Source organism: Bactrocera dorsalis, chromosome 4, assembly GCF_023373825.1.
Source record: "Bactrocera dorsalis isolate Fly_Bdor chromosome 4, ASM2337382v1, whole genome shotgun sequence".
Classification (NCBI taxonomy): Eukaryota; Metazoa; Arthropoda; class Insecta; order Diptera; family Tephritidae; genus Bactrocera; species Bactrocera dorsalis.
The window spans coordinates 74,620,949-74,632,058 of record NC_064306.1 but is presented as its reverse complement, the minus strand read 5'-3'; the positions used below and the strand labels follow the sequence as shown (position 1 = coordinate 74,632,058).

The 11,110-nt window shown below is 31.8% G+C and overlaps 1 long non-coding RNA gene across 1 annotated transcript; it reads right to left on the bottom strand.

Annotated features, from left to right (window-relative positions):
* Positions 1 to 739: 739 nt before the first annotated feature.
* On the bottom strand, positions 740 to 4,630 carry LOC115066317 (uncharacterized). Its single transcript, XR_003845919.2, has 3 exons — positions 4,473 to 4,630; positions 2,379 to 2,540; positions 740 to 1,055 (listed from the first exon to the last, which is right to left on the bottom strand). It is a non-coding gene; the product is annotated as an uncharacterized LOC115066317 (long non-coding RNA).
* Between the last annotated feature and the right edge of the window lie 6,480 nt (positions 4,631 to 11,110).

Sequence of the window (11,110 nt, the reverse complement as noted above, 5' to 3'; positions counted from 1 at the left end):
TAAATGTGCTATATTAATTATTATTTCTACTATTCGTATCAAACGATCTTTATTAATATTGTATGCATATATCTGTATGTAGATACAGATTTGCAAATAGTTGCTATTCATACATATCTAACTAAATTGTGACGAGTTGGTACTAAAAGACAAAAGCTAGAAACTTCTTTGAGTGCACCTTATTTGATTTACATTACTTGGTATTCATTGTTATTTTCGGATAAAATATTTTTCAGTTAACGAAAAATATTGGTCGCACGCTGGTTGCTCACTTTTTTATATATGTATACTTGTACATATGTATATGTATATATATATATCTTTCTGCATTGGCAAAACTGTGTTTTCTTTTATATAGCATTCGTCCATATGAATAACAGCTGCAGAAAGTTATTTTCGAGCTTTTATTGACTTATTAAGTTATTTTATTGTTGTTTCAATAAAATTACTCAGATGGAAGTAATGAGTACTTCACCCAACTCGTGTGCAAGTACGTTGTGGGTATCGAGTACCATTCACATGTATTTGCGTGGTTAAATAGGAAGGAATATGAACTACTTAAAAAATACAAAATATTACATTTTTGCGCTTATTATCCAATTCACAAGTTAGAACGTGAAAGTATTTAATCTTCAAAATGATTAAGGTATGAAAAATGAATGATCTTACCTATCATTTGAACCAAAATAACTTTTTTATACATATACCATTCTACTATAGGACACAAAATATAGAATCATTATAATAAAATATATGTAGAAGTTTATATCTGAGTTTTATAATGGAATATATATTGCAGCATTTCAGTTATGAGTACTTAACAATTTTCGAAATATTAGATTCAAGTTATACGATATCACAAAGTGTTTCTAAATAATATTTTCAAAGATGTATTTCATTCATAATAACAATTTCATTATATGTAGATATTATGATAATCATAATTTGCGCCGGGTTTTCCTGCTTTTACTTTTTATGTACAATATCTGATGAAAGTAGCGGTGATGTTTTCTATATCTGGTACTTCTGTATCAACTGTGATAAGATGCCACCACCTGTAAAATATTTGAATAATGTTTAGCGACTATATACATATACATAAATATGTACATATATGCAGACCCAATAAGCATTTATGTAGTTTATAAAATTAATTGATTCGCTGTAATAAATATTAACGATAAGTTTTCAGTAATCTGTGAGACTTTATAATGCACCGTAATAACCCCGCTTCGTTATTATCTATTTATTTATTGCTAATCTTATGAACTTCTCAGTGGCTAAAAAACGCAGATTTCAGAAGGAGGTTTTTTTGTCCTCTTACCACTCTTTGGTAATTTATGATATGTCAATGAATATTATTATTTGAAAGACACAATATTATAAATGAATTAACACAAAGTATTATATACAATTAGAAGTAATGAGAAAACATTGGCTTTTGAAAAGAGCGGCCTTCCATAGACAAGCTTAGCATAATTCCCTGTAAAGGGAACAAGTGACAAGTTTTTCTGTTCAAGGTTCAAGTTTTTCTGTTCATATTCGTATTTTCAATATTTAGCTGATGTTATTGCAAAATAAAAAATTATAATAAATGTGTTGCTTAAAATACAAAAAACGATATATTTCGAATTATATGTGGTTTATAAACTTGTTTACAAAATAATATTAAAATTATTTATTGCACGCACTCAAATAGAAAGTCATCAGCAAAATTCTAAGGAAAGCAATTGTTATCATTATGATATCTAATTGATGTAATGTAACTAACAAAAAAAATACTCGAGAAGCTTTTAACCGCGATAATTGCAAAGGGCACACTTTTTCATTCGTTTTGGTATGCGGTGTATTTCAAATTGCCTCCACTCTGTTCCACTATTAAGAAATTCGATACGGAGATTTTCGTAAAGCCAATATAACTATGGAAGTTCTCTCCATGAATTCAAGTGAGAGGTTGAAGCAGTCAATACTTATTTCAGCGTCATTAATCTTCTATCATCTCTACAATCAAAGATGTGTGAGGAGAATGAAATTATTTTCAAACCCTTCCTATATTTAAGAACTACGTCAGTGCTCACATATATGTACATACATACATACTTAGTTATATTTTATTTCATATTTTCATTCATTCTCTCCCGAACTGAAGGTACATAGCTCTCTAGTTTAGAAATAATGTATCCATTGCTCTTGAAATATGACTGTGCATATGCACACTTATTTACATATATCAAATACTTTGAAGTATTCTCGATAAATGTAGTACTCTATTAGAGTGAAATGTTTATGTTTAAAATTACATCATTATTATCAAAAAATAATAAAAAAAAAATATAAAAATATATAAATTTGGAGCTACAGATGATTTTAAAAACTACCTTCGATTTCGATATGAAGTCTTCACTCAGCAATCATTCAACTCGATCACCTGTTCGGTATTAGGTTTTTTGAAGTTTGAATGATATTTCCAGAATGAAAATAATCCGCGTTTCCCGTTAACTTTTGTTAGCTCCATTAGAAACTTACACTTCCAGCTATACCTGCAGATTTATAAGAGGTAGAGATATATTATGAGCAGTGCCATTTTTACAAAAAGTGTTGAAAGAAACATTAAAAACAAAGCAAGCGAAAACTAAACAGTACTTCGACGTCAATTTATCGACGAACCTCGACAATAACAACTCCCAGTTTTTGTTGTTTCCTAAGTATTTTATTCATACAAATACTGGAGCACTAGCCCTCAATAATAATTATTCAAGTAATATTAACGAATATGTATGTATGTACATAAACCCTAGATAATATATTTACTAGTAAAAATATGATTGGTAAGATATGCTATAAATGTATACACATACAGATAAATTTGTAGTAAATTAGTATTCACATAAAAATTATTCAACTTGCTTTATGTACACAATTACGTATACCTTAGCTAAATTACATTAAACGCGGTGAAATGCGCAACTGTTATAACAGTCTTATTCGTTTTGAAGTTCAGATGAATGCTACATTTCGAACTACGTATATATAGTATAATGGAAATAATAATGGAAATCGCTTTTAGTTCGTAAATATGTATGTATATACACATATGTATATTCCGTAAAATATATATAACTATATACATATACATATACATATATATATTTTACACTAGACATTTTGTTCGATAGCCTTCTGTCCCCTTTACAACAGATATTTCGAAGCTTAGAACAGGTATTGAAACAATACAGTCCATATTATACATGTGAAATTAAAGCTATAATCCATATAGTTACTTCATTATTATGCCAACTCCTTAAAAAGACTAACAAACTTTCATTTTTAAATATGGTTTTGGTTTTTATTTTATGCTAAACATGAAATGTAACTGTAAGTAAAAGACCTACGGAAAACGCAACCTGGTATTCTATCATTCATATACATACATATATGGTAGTATAAACGATTATTCATCTACTTTCGACATAGTTATTTTGTACCAACGCTTTGATTAATTTATAGTTTTGTAGTTATCAGTCGTTTATAATATTTATAAGTTACTACTACATTAGTAATATTATCAAAAAAAAATATATGTATCTGTATATGCGCTAATCACATTTATTACTGGTCTTAATATTAATGTCTTCATCACTATTAATATTGTCACCATTATCGTTGTTGCTTTGCTTTTGAAAAGGAAAAACTTGAACTTCGGTTGCTCCGAAGCTCCAATACTAAATAAGTATTCGCAGATTGTACCGTGTAAGATACCTTATCAAATAAGAAAGCTCCAGTCTAATATCGGTAATTCCAATGGGGAGAGAGAAAAGGGCGTACATTTCAGATCGATATCTCAAAAGCTAAGACACTAATTCGCATATATACAGACCGACAGCAGACGGATATAACTAAATGAACTCAGCTCGTCACTTCGATCAACACTCGTAATACATACAACGTCTCCGACGTTTTTATATGTCTTACAAACTTAGTAATAAACTTAATATTCCCTGTTCTGGGTATAAAAAATTGTGTCTATTGAGTTACATATACACCTTTTATAAAGTCAGATGGAATACAACAATAAACGTATGTGTCGAACTTTGATCGCAGAGATCTTGAAATGATTTAATACCATCTTTTGTTACTTTTAATGCACTGTCAATGGCGTTTTCATTTTGATTAAAATCCATTTCTGCAACGTTCCAGGTAAAGTTAATCATTTTAGTTTAGCTCTAGTATCGATGGTTTCACATACATATACATAAAGGGTTATAACGTTAAATGTGGGTATATCTCAAACAAATATTTTCTTGTAGAAGATATTAACATATTGTTGTATCATAGTATGTATGTTAGTATTTAAATCACTCTTCTCTCACAGAATATTTACGTTTAGGTAGGTTTGTACTATAGGGATTGAAAGTTACCAAACGTATTCCTAATACTGAAAGTTATATACACAAATCAATTATTTCAACTACCGTGAATTGTACAGGTAATAATTCCGTCGGTATCGAGATTTTTAACCAAATATTCGTTAGCATGCGATTATAATTTATCATTGGATAACATTAACCATTCGTTTTCAATAACAGTCCGAAACTAAATCATCACTCCGCTGATACTTCAACTTAAAACCAGTAAACGCTCTAAAGATACGCACGAACACAAACAAATATCAAAGTAGCTCCACCAGAGTAGCGCCGTTAATCTTTCAAACATATCCATTCACCTGTCTCGTCTTACGTTGTCTCGTTTACACCAACGTGGGGAGTTTACTTCTTCAATAAAGGGTGTATTTTACATACTGTTATACATATTTACATACAGGTATCTGTGAATATGGGACTGCAATCTTCTTTCTCAATGGACTATGTACGCGCATGCTTTGTATTACCTACCTTATATATGGTACATAAGTAAGTTGTTTCTATTGATCAGTATATTAATAGTTATTGGTTGTAATTATTTCCGATGGACATTCGTTAGTCACTGTAGAAAAAAGAATTACATACATACCATTAAAGTCTCAATCAACACGAAATAAAATACAAATGGTTATGTATGTTGGGAATGTATGGTGAATTATCAAATACTATCATGAGGTGAGTTTTCTAGATGCCGATGCTACGTTCCTCCCTCTTAAGCCGAATGCCAATCGGTAGATTTTCTTTCTATGTTGAATTGGGGTAAAGAAAAATTGTGACTACAGAAATTCATAACAAACGCTCACGTAAGGCTTAAATTTTTATACTTTCATTAAATTATTATATTCGTAAGAAAATAAAATATGCGCTTGTAGGCAACACGTTATTTGTTGCATCCGAACTATGTATATATTTATATGTATACGTAGAGCAGATAGTTTTAGCTGAGTGTTTTAGCGAGTTGACATTTTCGGAATTTGATTTATTTTAATATCTAAAAAGAATGTGCGTACACTTAAGTTCCCAGACGTCTGTATGTACATAATAAAAACGCTACAGTAATATCGAAAAATAGTTTAATATATACATACATATGTATGTACATACATATGTAAGTAAATACACAGAAACGTAAATTCGAATATGTAAGTAATTATGACTTTTGAGAGTTTTCTGCTAGTTCTTGTATTACTATTATACAATTAACATGCTATAATTTCAATTACTTCATGCTATAATACTAAATATTCAGCATTGTAACCCCTATTTTGCGCTCATGTCTCCTATGCAGTATATAGTACATAGTACCATATAATGAAAATTATCCAATTTCATTTGGCATCTTTAACATCCAATTGCTTCGTGTGACGCTGAAAAAGTTAACTCCACCCCGACGTACGCCAGTTTACAGCATCACCAATACTCAGCTACAAAAAGGTACACTCGTGTACACATATAGCTATTCCGTTCTCTCATCATTTCAAACATGTCCAAAAATAGAAAATCTTCGAGCAGGGGTTGACATTGGCAAAAGTACGAGGCAAGTCTCGTCTCCAGCAAATATTTTTCAGCTATTAGTCTTTTTTGTATGGCATTTTAACAGTAAATTGGCATTGGTAAATGGTTACTACTCTTCTTTCAACACTTATACCGAATTTTTTAATTTTTGTAGCATAAATGAGAATGTATTTGAAATGCACATATGTATATGCAGATATATTGTATGAATTTGTTTTGGTTTATTTTCAAATATTCTAAATTTGAAATAATTCTAAACTACATTCATTTAAATGGTTAATTTTTATTAGCAATAAATGTAAATAATAAAAAAACTGTTAAAAAATGTATTGTACGCTGTAATCTTAAAGCACAGTACTCAATAATACTACCATGAACAAAAAATAGTGAGACCTTGTTCACAATTTTAAAGTTCTTAATTTACTCTTCAAACAATAAACTTGTACCAACGTTTTTCAATCCTCGAAACAGTTGTTAAACAAACAATATACTTGTGCTAACGTTTTTCAATCCTCGAAACAGTTATTAAAGTGAATTACAGAAATAGCCTTCAATGCGGCTAGCTTCACGGTTAATGTCTTCAAATGACTCAAAACGGTTTCTCTGGAGCGATCGTTTGAGTTTACTGAAGTCAGTTGGAGCTAAATCAGGTGAATACGATGGTTGCGGCACGATATTGGCTGAAAAATTGGCGAAAAACTCACGAATAATCAATGCAGTATGCGACGGTGCACTATCGTGGTGCAAAACCTAAGAGTTGTCAGTAAATATGTAATTCCGGTCTCTTATTACGAATAGCTTCACGCAAACCACGCATAACACAATAGTATTCCTTGTTGACAGTTTAGCCAATCGGAAGAAATTCGGAGTTGTGCACTCCCCTATAATCGAAGAAAACTGTCAACATTATCTTGATTTTTGACTTGGTTTGGTGTGGTCGTAAGCACAGATCTAAGACTCATCGTCAATAATAATACGTTTCATGCCATCCTCGTAGTCGGAAAGCATTGTTCCACAGAAGTTAACGCAACGCTGTTTTTTTTTTTAAATTGTGCTTTCACTTTTAGACTCAAATGATCTTTCAAAATGGTTTTCAATGAACCTTCTGATATTCCAACGATGCCACTAAGTAGGGGTGTGCGAATATTTGAAATTTCGAATTATTCGACGCGATTCGAACCGAATTATTCGAACTGAGATTCGACCCGAATATTCGCATTATTCGAATAGTTCGAATAACCCGAATACTTCGAATAATTTTAGTATCTATTTGACTATTTGCATGATTTTTTAATTTTTCCAATAATTTTTCTGAGGATTTTCGGTATTATACAAAAATTGACATGACATCAAGTTCATGAGATGATTGATCTTCGGTTGATGGATGCTGTACTTGGAGTCTCGTTCAACTCTGTCCAGGACTTCAGGGAATATGTTTAATTGATCATTATGATCTAGAAATTTTAAATAGATGAACGTTGTTCTATTAAAGCACGTGAACAAACGAACTTATTAGAAATAAGTATTTAATTAGAGACGTTTATGAATTTATGATTAATTATATTGTTCAAAATGTTGTTAATAAATATCTAAATCAATTTGAATTAAATAATAGTTTTATTTTATTTAATTTTGTTCTATTACTGCAACAGAATAATCTATTTAAGATTTAAGATGAATTTATGATTAATTATATTGTTCAAAATGTTGTTAATAAATATCTAAATCAATTTGAATTAAATAACAGTTTTATTTTCTTTAATTTTGTTCTATTACTGCAACAGAATAATCTATTTAAGATTTTACTTCTTCGAATATTTTGAATTATTCGAATAGTTCGAAAAGTCGATATTTGGATAAGGATTTGCGAACTCGTTTTCAGATCTTAATGTCAAAATTATACTTTAATTTCCCTGAGAAACCCGAAGCAGCATCTAAGTTTTATTATATGGAAGAAGTTACCAATTGTTTGAAATATATGTTTGCCAAAACTCCTACCGCTAGTTTCCGCCAAAGCATCGACGAATCCATGGAGAAATTTAAAGGCCGAATTTGTTATTCAAATTATAGCATGGAAAGTTGATGTTTAAGCTACATAGTTTTAGGGGCATTTTTTTGTTTATTATTTTGTTTTTGCAGTACCTATCAAACTGTTGATTCTTTTTTCAGAGTCATTCAGTTTCAGTACCCCTGAAAAAAGTTACAAATATACAGGTGAATCTAATAAAAGCGTTATAAAATAACTCAAATGCTCTTGCGTTCAGATATCAGATAAAATTAAAAGTTGTGTTATATAGACGTGGTGGGTTGCTGGGTTGGCAATGTGTGATAGGAATGGCTGGGTTACTTCACATACCTAATTTGGTTGAACTTAGTCGAGTAGTTCCTGAGATATAGGATTTCATCTTAAAAGTGCGGTAACACGCCCACTGTTAAATTTTTACACCTTCTTTAAACTTTTTCAACATAACCGTAATATGATAACAGTGATTATTATAAGATTTTACCCTTTCTTCAGATAATAATAGATACATCCTATATTGTATTTAAAGATATATCTAATCCCTTTTTAAACATTTTTTTAGCTTCACTTAAACTGAGCAGAGCTTTCTTTTCAAAATGAAGAGCAATAAGTTTGTTTTCACTTTTAGATATCACATGATCCCTCATAGGTTTGTTCCTTCTTAATGGTCAGACCACCTCTTCACAAATATACAACTCGTATTCAAAGACTTTGACATCTGAGACCTTTAGAATACTCGGTTTGAAATGCTACTTAAAAATGTTTTATACTGAGCACTAATTTTTTTCTTATTTCACGGCACGACGTGATAAGAACATTGAAAAAAAAATCTGGCTGAATTGTACACAAAGTGTGTTTTTCGTGAAATTAAATTTTAAACTAGTGAGGAAGGACTAAGGTCTGGTGCAACCGAACATTTTATACTCTTGCAACTTGCAAGAATAAAAGCAGTGGAAACAGTACACTTTACAGCATGCTCGGACGGACGGATGGGCGAACAGACAGACAATCAACCGGTTTTCAACTTTTCTCATCCTAATCCTTCTTCTGCATAAATTGCAACTCTATTTTATATACTTTTAAATTTTGTCAACATTATGAAATGCTATGATAAAGAACATGATTGATAAAGGAACATTGCGAAATATTTATTGATAGTCTTATCATACTATTTTAAATTACATACATTACATGTATGTACATATGTATACAATTTGTCAGAAAATTCCTTAAAACATTTAATATTTTTTTGCAGCATTGCATTTCGGAATTTGGTGAAAAATAACGCGAAGTCCAAGTCTAAGTTTAAAGTACAAAATTATAAAGTTTCCCTTTAAGTTTTTACCCTCATAAGCAACAGCAAATTCAGCTAATTAGTTATAAAGCAATAATAGTGATGGTAATAGATTACATAACCAGCAATTTATTGGAACCCTGGTTCAAAAACCTGGTCACTTCATATTGTTTAACTAAAAGTATCTTCTTCTTCTTTACTGGCGTAGACACCGCTTACGCGATTATAGCCAGGTTAACAACAGCAAGGCTGTCGTTTAGTTTTCATTGGTACTGTTTTTACGTGGTGGGTCCCAAACCCTGCGAAGGGAAGGTTTCGCCTTCTCACTTTAGCTCGCCTTCAAACGGATGTTCTTAGGCTACCCAGAGGATACTTGGTCAAAGACCGGAAGCTGCTTGAATCATATGTAAAAGAATCGTTTCTGGCTACTCCCAAGTGAATGGCCATCAGAGAACTTTCCTCACTTGCGTGAACTTCTACACATGACTCCATGCTCCTAACTAAAAGTATATGACTTTTAAATATTACTAGTCTGAAATTTAATGAATAGATCTGATCAACTCAAACGTAGAATACGCGCAAACGATTTCAGAAAGCACAAAATATTTGCACATAAACGAAAGAAAAATAATCACAAGATTAACTATGGTAGAAAAGGTTCTATGTATGCATGTGAGTATACAAATTTTATTTGGTTTTCATCCTGCTTTCATCACTCAAGCTGAACATAAAGTTGTTGTGATTGTAATAATGTAAATCCCAGCCCATGAATATTAAATGAGCACAGACGATTCTTGCTTCAAACAAAAGTATGTATGTATTTGTAGTAACAACAAATCAAAGTTCGAATATTTCAGTAAAATGTATATTTATACATAAGAAGGTCTTGAATTATATATTAAACAGAGTACCTTTTTGAATGAAAATTATTACATTTTTGGTAAATTTAAAAATGAATGCATTTACATACATAGGTATGTACCCACACTAACGCATAAACTCATCTTAAATACGTTTGTGGCATTTTCATAAACTGAATTATGATTTGGATCATTCGATTATTAAGTATGTTATAAGAGAAGGCAAAATAATTTTCATGAACATGTCATAACCGATTCTCAATGAAAAAATTAGGAACTAAAACAGGTTTCTGGGTAAGCGCATGAAGATTATATGCAACGCTGCAAAAAAAATAACTTCTATATAAATTACGAAATATGGTTATCTGTAGTACTAGATTCCAGCATAAGAAGATTCATCAAGTTACCTTTCATCCCCAACCAGATCGATCATGTTGTGATAGGCGGAAGATACGTCTGCAGTGTTTTAGATGTGCGTACGCTCCGAGGTCCTAACATCCACTCGGACTTGTTGCAGCCAAGATTCGCACCCGCCTCTTTGCAGCAAAAAACGCACGCCAACAAACACAAGGAAGGTTCGACGTCTAAAAGCTGCAATCACAACAGACAGCTGAACGATTTTCTACTCGGCTTGCACTCCTGCTCTCTGAGAGCACTCGTCAACAACTCGGTATAAGGGAACTGTGGGACGGCATTTCAAACTCCTTACGTACAGCTGCAACCGAAACCATTGGTTTTCGGAAAGTGGAAAAGAACAGCTGGTACGACGAGAAGTGCCGTGTCGCAGCGGAGAGAAAACAGGCTGTCTACCTCGTAACGTTACGATTTACCCCAACACGTGTGGGATGGGATAGATACCGAGACTTGAAGAGGGAAGCGAGACGCATTTGCAGACAGAAAAAGAAAGAGGCCGAAATGCGTGAGTACGAAGAGCTTGATAAGCTGGCCGACAGAGGTAGTGCTTGAAAATTCTAATTCTACAGAAGGTTTCAAGACC